The 15,338-nt window shown below is 35.1% G+C and overlaps 1 protein-coding gene and 1 long non-coding RNA gene across 2 annotated transcripts in view; one reads left to right on the top strand and one right to left on the bottom strand.

Annotated features, from left to right (window-relative positions):
- Ano3 (anoctamin 3) overlaps positions 1-15,338 on the top strand; it is a 317,815-nt gene that overhangs the window by 108,571 nt on the left and 193,906 nt on the right. The gene's annotated exons all lie outside the window — the stretch shown is intronic.
- LOC125361286 lies at positions 7,041-7,983 on the bottom strand. Its single transcript, XR_007212929.1, has 3 exons — positions 7,843-7,983; positions 7,627-7,630; positions 7,041-7,053 (listed from the first exon to the last, which is right to left on the bottom strand). It is a non-coding gene; the product is annotated as an uncharacterized LOC125361286 (long non-coding RNA).

A 15,338-nucleotide genomic window follows, 5' to 3' on the forward strand; every position in this document is an offset into this window, starting at 1 on the left:
CTCACTGTTTTGCTATTAATCCTAACTCCTTTTTTCCCTCATGGTCATAATATCCTCTCCAAAAATCTTTCCAGGCTAAGTGTGGTCAAAAACCTTTTCCCATTAACTGCTGCTCCTGTGGGGGCCTTCCAAATTCTACTTCCTATCATATATGTCTCGTAGAAAGGTCCCCCTATGGTGGGAATTAACGGTTTCTCTCTTGTGGACGGAGGTTGTAGGGCCCCAAATACCAAGTCCAAATTTTAAAGCTAGGGACATGGAAGACTTATTGGACTCTGTGTCTTTCTCTTCATTACTAACAGATTTCATTCCAAGTTGCTCATACAGTTCTCTTGCAGGTTTTTACCCTTGCAGTAATCCTGGGCTTTAACAGCTGCCACTTCCCGCACTGGTGAGGAAGTAGTTATTTTTGTGTCAGTCACATAGTCATGCACTTTCTTCTCTACAATGCCTTATCTCTCGGAAAATATGTTACAAATACAAATACACTAATTATAAAGCATGTCTTTATCAATGCGAGGAGAAGTAGGAGAAGCAAAAGCAGTCTCGGCCCCAGGCCTTGCCTATGAGGCCTTTCCTCCCCAGGATCCATATCAAATGGATGGAAGGTGACTCGTGGCTCCTAAATATAGGAAATGCATGATATAGTTACATATGGAGATATATGTGTGTGTGTGTGTGTGTGTGTGTGTGTGTGTGTGTGTGTGTACATATGTGTGTATATATATACACACATATATATGCAGAGAAAAAAGATGGAATTTTATAATTTTACTCACATATTGCATCTAAGGAAATTTCCTTCTTAATGCCCTATTTTCTATGGAGATCAAATTGAAATGAACTGCTCAAAGTCTTCTATCTTCAAGACTTCATCATTTTAACCCTCAAATCTCATTTTATTTTTTTGTTGTTATTTATTTTTTTTCTAATCATCTTCTCCCCATTGTCTTACCCATTTTTGTCAAAGGAATAAGAATGTGGACATTTATATATACATCTCAATTCAGACTTTTGGATATGCTTTGAAACTTTTCTTAACAAATAAAATATTGACAAATTTCTACAAGCAAGTTTAAAATCAGGTTTGTTCCAGCCTAAAGTCCTGTTTGATAAGAAAGAAGGTAAATTAAACAGAAAAATTGACTTCTCCTCATAAAGTAACTTAGGAATTAGGTCATTAAAGAACATCTTTGCCCTGATTAAATAGTTATCTCTTCACTCAAAGTGACAGTGAAAATAAATGAGGAAAAAGAATAAAATTTTCTCTTCTGGTCACTCATGAGGTACTTATAATTCAATATTGCCAAGAGATATGGACACTAAAGTTCCAAGCTTTTGAGAGTCTCTACTCACCAGTGTGATGCTACCCAGAGTAATGATTAATAATGATCCCTGGGTTGTGGCTCAGTTGTATAGTGCTGAGTGACAAGAGGCCATAGCTATAGATAGCTATAGATGCAGAGGGGATGAGTAAATAATTGTTAGAAATGCTGTGTGAAATATCTTGGCCACTCTAGCAATTTAACTGACTTGAAGATTAGAACACTGTCTATCTTTCTGTTTCAAAGTCTTCTTGTGATGTGTTTTACACATACTGGAATGCAGGGTAAAAGAAATAAGTTCCTTTTAGGCACAGGACCATAGAAAGTAAACACAAATTTATGCCGAGATCTTCCGAGGCCAAGGTTGCATATTTTGCAACTGTATTGGTGTTTCGCAAGGAAAAAACAAAACACTATGCTATACATAGCAATCACCACTACTAAAGGTACAATTTGGTGATGCATCCATTAAGACAAATATAAAACTTAGAATAGGACTACCGGTTAATAGGAGATGACTAACTGGCATAGAAGACATCAGAGAACAACCCATGATTGTATATAATTAAGTGCTGACTTAGTAAGGATAAAGAAGTTCAGAAGACACCTTCTGTGGGCTGATGTATTCATAGAAGAGCTGGCACATCAGCTGGGCTATGGAGAACTTGGATGATGAACAGCAAGTGAAGAATATTTCAAAGAGATGGGAGGGAAAAAAAAGAGATTTTTCTGGTTATTTTTCTGAAATACATTAAGGAATATATTTTGACCTAGGAGAAGAGCTTATATTGAAGTGCAGAGTGAAATCTGGTGAATAAATTCCATTGGCCCAAATTATGAGAACTTTTTAATGTTTAATTTTGGCTTATGCATACATATACATAACTTTACATAAGTTCATAATTGTGGTACTACATATGCTTTTACAGATACAGTTGTTTATCTTTTCTCTATTTTTAGCTCCTTTTCTCCCTCGCTTTCTCTATTCAGCCACTGTGCTCCCCACCTAGTATGTTTTCCTCCATGGTAGGTTAAATCACAATTTGGTACATTTTTGGTAATTAATTTTGCTTCCAGTATTTTATTTTCATGAGCATGGTACAATGATTATTAAAGCTACTTGTGTGTGTGTAAACAAGTTTCCACAGGATTGATTACTAATTAAAATAGGCTCTAACATTTCACAGTTCCACAACAAGATATGAAAGAAAGCCTTCTTAACACCTATAAAAGTAGGTATCATTGCTTTGTTCCATTTTTGTTGATGAGAAAATTTAAGGGCACCTTATTATTTTAATTCATGTTTCTCTGACTACCAGATCAAATCTTTTCCTCATTTAAAATTATTTTTGAAGGGATTAGAAGCTCAGCATGTGGTTTATAGAAATTTGTTTTTTCTATATTGATTATGAATGGTGTTTTCATTCCTTCCTTCCCTCCTTTCTTTGTGTCTCTTTCCCTTCTTTCCTTCCTTCCTTCCTTCCTTCCTTCCTTCCTTCCTTCCTTCCTTCCTTTCTTTCTTTCTTTCTTTCTTTCTTTCTTTCTCTCTTTGTTCCTTTTATCAGTACATGTAGAAATGTGGAAGGATTATAAGAATCACCAATACTTAAGTCTGAGGCTTTGTTTTAGTGAGAATAGATCAGAAAGAGTAAATAGAAGCAGATATCTTAATCACAAAATATTGGCTTAAAGTTTCTGAGTCTGACAACAAGGAGATCCAAAGTAATATTTAATGAATGGAATTGAACAGTACATTAAATATTTACTTATTACATGAAAAAAAACTGGTCCAGTGGTAGGAATGGTGGGAGGCAGTATCATTTAAAAAAAAAACAAAACCTGAAGTCTCAGGAAAAGTCTGTCCAGCCCATGTGACTTTCAAATATGTCAGCAAAGATGAGAATACAGAGGATCCAATTGTATCCCTGGGGATCAAAGATGGGACCATGATACAGCACTGGTGAAGATTAGAGAAGCCAATGGCTCTGTGTCTCTCCTGTCATCTGGAGTCTACAGGGAAAAAGAGCTGAACAATGCGAAGAAAGGCAATAGCCTGCTAGAATTTCTCTGTACCTCTGTGCCTTTTGCTTTTCCTTTCTGGGCACCATAACCTTCACAGTGGAGCAACCTCTTTTATCTTTCCAAGTCTCAAAAACAATTTTCAGCTCTAACCTGGATCCAAGTGAGAAAACTGATTCTGGACAATATAATATAGCTTGGGTGTGACAAGCACTTGGCCAACTTACCATAAATAGCCACACAATGAAAAAAGTAATATATGTTCCTATAAACACTTAAATAAAGTTCATTGGATATGGAAACTAATTGGGATCATTGCATATTTACCTTGTAATGTTATTTAAATGTTTGGAGTGGTATGCAATGTCCCTCATATTTGAAATTTAATCATTTTTATTATTTTGGTTTTTTATTAAATGTATGGATATTTTGTGTCCAAAACATGTTATGATATATCTTATTTAAAGATAATCTACATCTTCACACAGCATATCTTTAACACTTTAGTACTTCACATATGAAATCTCACTTTGGCTGACCTTTTTATTGTTAGTCCCAGTGAATTTTTAAGCTTACTTCCACATAATCACTTCTCATGTTACTTTGTGACTGACATAATCAATCTTTTTCTAATGAACTCTGTCTTGATTTAATCCAGGTAAGTGTATTTTTTGGAATGCCAACTGAGATATCTGATTTTATGCATTTCATTTTGCTTTCCACTCACCACTTAAAGCTTGAAGCTATTAAAAATTACACCAACAGTCAGCCAGTCAATGTTCATACCTATTTAGTGCTCACTACTGGCAAGACCAAATTAGGAATATCTTGATTTTAGGCTAGTCTGACAACACATGCTGAAGAGCCCTCATCTCCATGGAGGGCACCTGGGCACTGTGGCATGTTCTTATTACTCAAGCATCTGTGAAAAACCTCAAATATCCCGTCTCTGGCATGTATCAGAGTGGGTTACCAGACTCCATCCTGAGAATAACCAGCAATATGTGTGTGTGTGTGTATGTGTATGTGTGTGTATATATATATATATATATATATATATATATATATATATATATATGGAGAGAGAGAGACAGAGACAGAGACAGAGACAGAGAAAGGCATGGCTTAATGGTAGAAAATCAGCCTAACAAACCTTAGTCATTGAGTTCAAATCTTATTACCAGCAAAAATATTAGAAAAAAATTAGTAATTATACTGACACAAAAGTCAGTATGAATTAATATAGAATATGATATAAACATCACTTAGAAGAACTAAACACCTACCATCCTACCCTTAAGTTTCTTCAAGGTTAAGCACATCTTCTCTTTAGACAGTAAAGAGATAACTACAAAAACCATACTAGTCAAATAACCAGTAGAACATAAAGTTACAACAATCAGGGACAGGCCCAAAAACTAGCCATAAATATCTAACATAACTACAACCAGCATAGCTAAGTCCTACCTTTGCTTAAAAGCATGGCAATTCACCATAATATGTTAGAGATGTTGGTGAGTATTAGATTAAAAGTGCATGAAAATGGCCTTAGCCAACAAATACCCCCCACTATTACTCTTAGATTTACAAAATTAGCACAGCAAGAAAAACATTATGAGATTATCTGACTACAAAAAAGTGAAGTATAAAGTAATATACAGACACAGAATAGTCTACAAATGCCTAGACAATGAATGTATTCGATGTACATATGAGTATGTTACGTACGATTAGACTTATGGCAAATAGTTAAGGCACATGGTAAACCATTTATTCAGCAAATATTTATTTGTTCATGTTTTATATATTGACAACTTTTTAGATTGCATTGGAAAAACACAAGTTGCTGTACAGTCGACATTAATGTATTTCTTCTGAATTGACAAAAAGTATGTTGCTATTTTCAAAATCATATATACATAACACTTAGTAGAAACATGGTGAAAATGCCACATTAATAACACTCTACTGGAAAAATAGGGATTAATTTCACACCTACCTTTAGAATGAATAGATGCAAGAAAATGGAATCTTAATCCAACAAAGTGGCATGTTTTTGTATCTAGAAGGAGAAGGGGAAGTTGAAAGAACTGATGAGTAGCAGTTTTAGGACAATTATTTCATGTGGACGGGGGTAATAGTGAAAGCACAAACAAATGGGGAAGAAAACTTTTAAAGATTTTAGGTCAAATAAGTTTAAAAAGGGACTTTTAAATAGATATGTGCATATGATCATACAAAATGATGTTTATCAAAATGAACTCCAAGAAATGGAAACAAACAGCTTTTTATTTTAATTTGTGTGGTTTTTTTTGTTTGTTTCTATTTCTTCTCCTTTTGCTGCTGTTTTTGATTTCTGTACATTTTGTCTTATTTGTAAGTTTATCTGTTTGGGGTAGGGTAAGGGGAAACATACAAATTAGAGGACAAGGGTGAATGAATGCAGTAGTGGTATTCACTAGACACTAGACACTATGTTAAAATGAAGTATAAAATTTGGAGAGGGGCTGGTCATGAGGAAAACAAATATAGGAAAAAAAATGAGGAAAGAGGTTACACTTAGAAATGCACTTATTACCTGACTTACACAAGTGTAATCCCACTGTACCACACTTTTACAATAAAAGTTAGTAAAATAAAAACAATAACAAAAGAAAAGAGATTCATTTAAAATGAAAACAAGGAAGAGAATATTGGAAAGATCTGGAGGCAAAAATGGCGTTCCATAAATGGTAGAAAAGTTGACATGAACAACCCAAGTCTAGCAGCAAGATTTATCTCTTAAATTCTGTAGTCAAGCTCCTTTTGTTATTGTTTACCTTTTTGTTTGGGGATTTTTTTGTTGGTTGTAGGGCTTAAAATCTGGGTCTGAGCACTATGCCTGAGCTCTACCATTTGAGCCACTTGTAGTTTTCTGATGGTTAATAGGAGATAAGAGTCTCAGAGAAGTCTACTCTGAAGATGAAATGAGAATGGCCAAGAGACACCTGAAAAAGTGTTCTGGCCATAAAAGTAATGCAAATCAAGCCAATATTGAGATGCTACCTCACCCCAGTAAGAATGTCCATTATCAGGAAAACTAACAATAACAAATGCTGGAGGGAATGTGGCCAAAAGGGAATCTTACTTCATTATGTAAACTTGTTCAACCACTCTGGAAAGCAGTATGGAGATTCCTCAGAAGGGTAAACATAGAGCTCCCCTATGAACCAGCAGCCCCATTCTTGGGCATCTACCCAAAAGATTACAAACAAAAACACACTAAAGCCACCAGCACAACAATGTTCATTGCAGATATACACAATGGAATTTTATGCCTCTATCAGAAAGAATGACATTGCCCCATTCGTAAGGAAATGGAAGGACTTGGAAAAAATTATACTAAGTGAAGTGAGCTAGACACAAAGAAACATGGACTCTATGGTTTCCCTCATAGGGAATAAGTAGCACAGGTATAGGCTTGTCACAGCAGAGGATTACAAGAGCCCAATTACTATGCCCTTATGAACACATAAGAAGATGCTAAGTGAAATGAACTCCACGTTAATGAAACGAGTGTTATATCACTGTTGTAATTACTTTTAACATGCCATGTGAAACAGTAGCTTTGTTGTTGTTGTTGTTGATGATGATCCTCTTGTATCCCCTTCCTGTAGTTGTACCCAGGCTATCACTGTATCTCTTCTGAGTACCCCGGACACTGTATATACTGGTATTAGAACTAGGAAAGGGAAAGAGAATATCAAAATTGTGAGATAAAGGATAAAAAGACAAATGACTCCAAGAGCAACACCTATAAAACCATTTGCTGTAGACCAACTGAACGACTTATGGAGGGAGAGGGAAAGGGGGAGAGGGGAGGGGCGAAATGAGGGAGTAGGTAACTAATTGTATAAGAAATGTACCTACCGCCTTACGTGTGAAACTGTAACCCCTCTGTATTTCACTTTGATAATAAATAATTATTTTTTTTAAAAAAGAGTCTCAGAAACTTTCCTGCCTGATCTGGCTTTGAACTGCAGCCCTCAAATCTCAGCCTCCTGAGTAGCTAGGATTACAGGCATGAACCATCAGCACCCAGCCTGTAGTCACACTCTTATTGTAGCCAGAGACCATAGGCTTTAGAGAAATTTTATTCAGTTGCACTTAACCCTTCCTATTATGATAGCCTATGGCTTTTTTTTTGAGGAGCTAGTTTGTGGAGGCATAATTAAATTCATAAAGCAATGCATTAAATATAAATATGTGAAAATATACATAAAGTCTAAACATAGCTTAATACATTTCTTTTCATTGGTTTAAGGAAAAATGTGACAATTCTTAAGGTAGCTTACCATTTTTTTCTAAAGAAGTTTTAAGTTTAAATCATTTTTTACTTTATTCATCAAGAAGTATTTGTTAGAATCTGTGTGATAGAAATTCTCTGGTCTCTGAAGAAACAAATAATCTGCAGTCAATTTGCCCACAAGGAAGCTATAGTCTTCCCTCTGCTGAATACTGGTATCCTGGATACTCTATGTATGTGTATTGGAACTAGGTAAGGGAAAGGGAATACTAAAACTGAGAGACAAAGAATAAAAAGACGAACCAATGCAACAGGAGTACTTACAAAACTATATAATGTAAACCAACTGTACAACTCATGGTGGGAGAGGGAAATGGGAAGGGGAGAGGCAGGGGAAATGAGGGAGGAGGTACCAAGTTGGATAAGAAATGCACTCACTGCCTTACATATGAAACAGTAACCCCTCTGTGTACATCACTTCGACAATAAAGAAATTTAAAAAAAAAAAGACAAGGAGCCAGGTGGTAAGTTGTGGCAGGTAGAGATTCACAGCTACCCCAAAGGTTAAAAAGCCTGTATGTATAACTGAAAGAAAAAGTAAAGTTAGTTAAGAAATATGAAGAAAGGGCTCCGTTGAAAGGGCTGGGGGAGAATGATGCAGGGGGTGACACTGATAAAATGCATTTTACTCATAAAATGCCTTGCTGAATGGCAACTCCTTATTCAACTACCTAGAGATAACAAATATATATTTAAGATTATAAAGTTAGAGCAATATAGACATGTAATGTTTGTGGCAGAGGGAATTTGAATGCATTTGTATGCACAAACATGTATATAAGGAATATATATATATATATATATATATATATTGCAGAATGTTTTAAATGTTAGGTAAACAAAATAGCCAGGTACTTAAAAAATCTGACTTAATTCAAAATTGTATTAGAACTAGGAAATTGGAAGCGAATACCAAAATCGAGAGACACAGGGTAAAAAAAGACAAACAACTACAAAACCAATACTTGCAAAACTGATTGGTATAAATGAACTGAACAACTCATGGGGGTGGGGGGAAGGGGAAGGGGAGGGGGAGGGGGAAATGAGGGACGAGGTAACAAACAGTACAAGAAATGTTTCCAATACCTAATGTATGAAACTGTAACTTCTCTGTAATTCAGCTTGATTTTATATATATATATGTCCCAGAAAAAAATATAAATATATATATATATAATATGTATATATATTTATATATATATCCCAGAAAAAAACACCAAATTGTAGAAATAATTCCTCTAGACATTTTAGCTTGTCAAAAATGTTGTGTGATTTTCTATTTTGAGAAAGTGTATAGTCAAAAAGTTATACTCTGTATTAACCATGCCCTTGACTGAACAATATATAAAATATTTTTCTCATTTCATTAAAAGTCAGAGAGAGTTTGAAACCAAAAATTAGAAAACAGTTAGTGTAGCCTTCTTTAGTGAATCACCTTCTTCAATGAATCAATTTAATATTTGTTCCTTAGTTTTCTTCAATGGAGATGTGACTTTATGAAAACACTTTGTTTTACGAGTTTTTTTCAGAAAGCCCTTTCCTCAACCATCTCTTTCTGTAATCACTGCTTCTAAAAGAAAAACATTGTCTACACATACACAGACACACACTTTTTTCCCTTCTCTTTTGCTCCATCTTTCCTATAAAGCAGATGGTGCTTAGAATTTCCTCGGTCCCTTACAAAGCTGTTCCTCTAGCAACCTCCCCTAAAAGACCGATTTTAAAACAAGCAAAGATGTTTTTTGAATCCTTTGCAATTCAATCTGGTAGTCCAGACCAAAATGTTTTTAATTAAAAAAATAATCACTTGATAAGAAGATGATTTAATCAAGCTGTGTTTCAAAAATCATGGAGCACGGATTTTTTTAAAGAATTCTAAACTTTTTATTTTTGTAAAAAATATTAATAAGTATCATTGGGTCTTAAAAGTCTTAATTCATCTCTCTTTCTAGCAGACATAACCTTCTCTCTTAGTGGGCTGCTGGTCAGAGAAGGAGTTGGAGAAAATTAGCTCAGACCTTTAGTTCGTGCAAGTTTGCCATCAAAATGGTTAATTAAATTAATAGTCACATTATATAAACATTTCTGATTCTAATACCAATCAAGTTCAGTGACTAATTTAGTTGGATGTTAGCTCCCTGCTACGAATTAGCTGTTATCTAATTTAATCCTCACCTGTGGCAATTGGATTCTATTAGGATCTAATTAGTTGGGTTACGTCAAAATGTGCTATTAGTTGAGTTGTTTCATAATTTGAATTTTAAATAAATAAAACCAATTAAAATCATTGCTTAGCCATTTGCTTGGCTTGGTTTCAATGTGCTCATTTCTACAGTATATCTGTAATGAATCTTTGTGGAGAAAACTTACAAGAAACCATGAGAGATGATACAAAATTGTAGTTTTCATAAACTTCTTTTCAAATGGTATTTCTACATGTTTTGGTCAGCGACTTTACATCATGTCTCTAAAACCAAACAATTACTAAATAAATATAAAAAGGTATAGGATAGACCTGCCAGGAGCACAATAGCTCAACAGCTACATACATATGATTATATAAGATGAGACTAAGCAAAATGAACTCCAAGAAATGGAAACAGGAGGATTTTACTGTCGTCATTATGTTTAATGTACTAGGTGAATTTCCTTTTACGTACCCCAGTTGGTCACTGTATATGATTCTGGTACACTGGATATTGTATATATGCTTATCTGAACTAGGGAAGAGAAAGAAAAATGAAGGAGGGTGTAACAAATATGACAAGAAATGTACTCACTACCTTATTGTGTAACTGTACCGTCTCTACATCTCTTTATCAATAAAAAATTAAAAAAATTGTAGTTTTCAGTTTCCAGTTTTCATGCCCATATTCACAACTAGAACACTGGATTTTTCAAAGCTATATTGTCCTTGTATCATATAACATAAATGAAACCAAAGAATATTCAATAGCAGTCAATCTATTTCAAATTTTGGACATTTTGAAATGCCATTTTTCTTCTGATTTTATGAGATTCTGATGCTATCCTAATCTTGTCAACTTTTAAACTCAGGTAGCAGCAGACCTTTCTGTTGTATTTCTGGTCAGTAATGTATATCCAAGAGCAGTTTCTGGATTTGAATCAGGGATGAGTGGTCAATAGAGGAAAAGACATTGCATTGAAAAAGTATTGAGCTGGCTCTGTGTCCCAGTTCAGCAACTGCAGTATGAACGTCCTAAGGGTATATTTCATGTCTCTGGGTTTTAGGTGCCTTCACTTTTGAACCCAGTGTTCTCATGAGATATTTTTTAGCTTTGGGTCTCTATTTTATCATAGAATAATAATAATATTCTACCTACTTCATAGGTCTTTTAGGGGGAACACACTGTAATCAATAGTAATTTTTCAGTACCTGTTAGGAACCTGTGAGGAAATGTTCAGTATGATAGAGCTTTACACCGCTGAAGAAGAGATTTTAAAATGCAATATGGCAGATGTCAACATAACATCTACTATAAGATATTTAGGCCCGCCCAATATGTAAGTTTAAGAGGGAAATATGAAAATGTCTCTATATGTGTCTTCTATTTTTCCCAGAGCAAAAGTCAACTTTACCTTCCTTTTAAAAGCGCACATATTACCAATGAGGGAAAATATAGAGTCTGTTTCTTTGGGACTGGCTCCCTTCACTTAGCATGATTTTTTTCCAAGTCTTTCGATTTCCTTACAAATGTCATTCTTTCTGATAGAAGCATAGAATTCCATTGTGTATATATATCACAATTTCTTGTTGTTTTGTGGGTTTTTTTGTTTTGTTTTGTTTTTTTGGACAGTCCTGGGGCTTGGACTCAGGGCCTTAGCACTGTCCCTGGCTTCGTTTTGCTCAAGGCTAGCACTCTGCCACTTGAGCCACAGAGCCACTTCTGGCCATTTTCTGTATATGTGGTGCTGGGGAATTGAACCCAGGGCCTCATGTGTACGAGACAAGCAGTCTTGCCAGTAGGCCACATCCCAAGCCCGTCAATTTCTTGATCCATTCATCTAGTGAGGGGCATCTGAGTTAGTTCCACATTTTAGCTATGGTAAATAATGCTTCAATCATATACGGTAGTCTTAGCAGAGGATCATAATAGTTCAATGACTGTGTACATATGATCATATAAGGTAATGCTAGTCGAAATGAACTGCAAGATATGGACACAATTGATTTTTCATTGTTATTTTAAATGTACTATGTGAAATTATTTCCTTTTGCTTGCATTTTTCTTTCCTATGGTTCAGCCCTGTTTTCATTATACTTGATTTTTGTGCCCTGGATATTGTATATACGTTTATCTGAATCAAGGAAGGGAAACGGAACATCAGTGTGGTGAGACAAAGGGTAAAAGACGAACCAATGCAACAGCAATACTTTCAAGACAATATGTTGTAAACATATTGAGATGTACTCACTACCTTATGTATGTAACCCCTCTGTACATCACTGTGACAGTAAAATTAAAATTTTTTAAAGTGCACATATATCCAGGCCAACTTTTAGGTAATTAATGCTGGATCCTGTGTGTGATAAACCTTGGAAGTTTGACAGAGTTCCTGTAAGTCGCACTTGAAGGCTTCTCTTGGGTCCAGCCAGTCCCAAGCAACACCCACCGTCACTGCGGCACGGAATGCACCGTAGTTGTGGGGTTATTCCAGAAGTAGCCACTAAGGGGAGCCGGACGCTGGTCCGGCCTCTCAGGTTGTCATAACAACGAGACTGGCGGTGCACAGACTTTGGAGATGAGTGTCAGCTAAAGCAGGTGTCAGATTGCAGAGCGCAGCGCGGATGCTCTGGGATTTCTTGGAGTCGTAGGCACGTCTCAGAAAGTCTCCTCCTCCCTCCCGGACAGAGCTCCCTAACCCTGGAGGGACGCGCAGACGAAAAATGGTCCACCATTCAGGCTCCATTCAATCCTTTAAGCAGCAAAAAGGTCAGTGGGAAATCTTACTCTCTGCGGGCTTTCAGTTATGTGGGCGCATCCTGTGATGTAGAGGTGGGGAACTAGCTGAAGTTAAAGAAAGGCTTGCTTAAAAAAAAAAATCTTCAGTCTCCATCTCAGATGACAGTTGTTCTTAAGCTTCTACCTACTGTTTAGGAGAAGCCCAATGTGTGATTTCAGGAACTGAGGTAGTGTATATTTTGTAAGATGATCCGAGTGCACTGCAGTGAATCTCTTCGCCAGAGCTTGGCCGAATAGACTTGGAATGCTCTGAGCTTTGAAGACAGAGATGGGATGACGTTTGTCCCTGATTGTATCTGGTAACCTTCCCCAAAGCAAGATTTCTTCCCCCACAAGTAATTTTGTTCGTTTGTTGTTTTTATTGCTTTTTGTTTGTTTGTCCTCTGGAGTAGTAAGATAAATACATTCTTAGAGAATTCCAGAAGTTGGTCTGTGCTGGTTGAACGGGATCTGTAACTTCCTTGGAAAACTTTCATGCTGGGTATAGTTTTGTGTGAGTTCTTACTGCTTTTAGGAATCTTTTCTGGGGGCTTTGCATTGTCTCCCTTATTTCTCTCAAAATTCTGACTGGATTCAGTCACAAGATTCTGTATATTCGTAGTCAGATCAAGATTTCTTCCAAGTTATTCTCACATATTAGCACTTGTTACTTATTTTATTTAAAAGGCTTTTTATAGAAAATTTGATTTTCATGTTGTTTTTGAATCACACTAACATATTCTTAAATTTTAATGCGCAGAAAAAGATTAAATGATAAATCACAAGTTTTATAGAATCAATAATATTAACAATTTCATAGTTTCTTCTAGGAAACTCCAATATAATGCAGAATATTAAACTAGAAGGGCTCACAATTACATAACTCTATAATCTGGCTGAGTCCAAGTGCTCTGAAATTTCTCAAATTAGGATCAATGTGTGATCATAGGAGGGTCTTAGACAAAGAGATAGGGTACTATACAATTCTATTTCAACTCAAAATATTCCAAAGAAAATTAACTTACTTCAAGAAGCGTGTGTTCTCCTGAATCATTGAACACATGTCTCAGAATGGAGACAATGATTATAAGAACTTTGCAATTACTTCATGTAATTAATAGTTAGAATGCATGACTAAGTGACTCATTTTTGGGGCCTGGAACCTTGGAACTTATTAGTGGTGAATACATGTTGTGGATTTACAGTGCAAATTATTGTAAACATTAGGCCCAACTATCATAGCTTAAATAAGTGGCAAACATTTTGCAAGTTCTGGCACTTCATATTCTACCTTTTAGTGTTCATTATGATCCATTTATTTTCGAGTCGTCTTCTACTTTTTGGCACAAAACATAAATTTAGCAAAAGGATAAACATTTCAATCAGAGTATAGGAAGGAACAAGATTACATTTAAGCTAAGTAATTTCAATTGTTTATTAATCCATCAACAACATTGTAAAAAGTTGGGGCAAAGTAAGGGACAGATATTTTAATTTTTCAAATATGAAGGAAAATATAATTCTCTGGATTCTATTTGACTCTGAAGATATGCAACAGAAAGCTTTTAGAGGTGCTTTTCATCATAGCACTACACATTTAAATGAAGAAACTCTGCCTTGGAATTCTGGAGTTCTAGATTTAGGTTTGCCTTTGATACTAGCATAAACCAACTTCAGTAATCTGTGCTAAACTTCTTAACTTGGCTTCATATGTAATATGAAGTTACTGAATTCCTTATCCCACAGTCTTTTCCACCTCTCTCCTCCTGTTACATGGAAGGGCAGTTGATAGGTGATGCTTTATCTTGAGCCAGTTTAAGATAATAGTCTTACCTATAGTCCACATTTTAGGTAAGTAATCCTGCTATATAGTTATATTTGTTCTGATCAAATCAATTCAATGTCCATTTCTAACAAAATACTTCAACTTTATATTATGTAAAAATAAGTTCAGTTGTGTTTTTAAAAAGCATTATCATGGTTACCTTTTTAGAATTCTCCCCACCAATTGTAAACAGTTTGGTATATTTAAATCCTATGCTTTAAATGGATGTTTTCTTAAATATTTTATTTGGCAGTATGTAAAACTCAAATTCTTACTTAAAGCTGTCATGGAAGTTATGCAGTCTTATTCAAGAGATAGTAACCAGAATAGTTATCTGTTAATGAAATGCTGTTTGTAACTTCAAATTTCTCTATTAATTTGTCCACGGTTCTTGTTTGAAGTCCTATGTATTTGTCGAAATAGCTAATTTATAAATCTAAATCAAATAACCAAGTTACAACTCACATGATATAAAATGAAGCTTTATCTTGAAGTCTTATAAAGTACTTAGTAATTTTGTATGTAATTGAGGTTCATAACTTTAGTAACTAATAAATAATCAAATAATTCATTCCCAGGCCCCTCTTGTTGACTCTCTAGGGATAAAAGAAATCCTTGTCATTTCCTTTGCTTTCTTTTCTATTGCCTCAATCAGTTTTATTGTCTTGGAATGCATCTTAAATAAAAGAGTGGATAAATGATTATCATAGTCATCAGTTATAATTACAAACACTACCCAATGTATATACCCAACCTTTAGGGAATTGTTTTAAATGTGTAAATGTCAATATACAATTAATGTTATGAGGTGAAGTTATCATTGCAAAGAAATTAGCTTTATTCACTGTAAATCCAGCCCA

The sequence above is a fragment of the Perognathus longimembris genome, chromosome 13, assembly GCF_023159225.1.
Source record: "Perognathus longimembris pacificus isolate PPM17 chromosome 13, ASM2315922v1, whole genome shotgun sequence".
Taxonomy (NCBI): domain Eukaryota; kingdom Metazoa; phylum Chordata; class Mammalia; order Rodentia; family Heteromyidae; genus Perognathus; species Perognathus longimembris.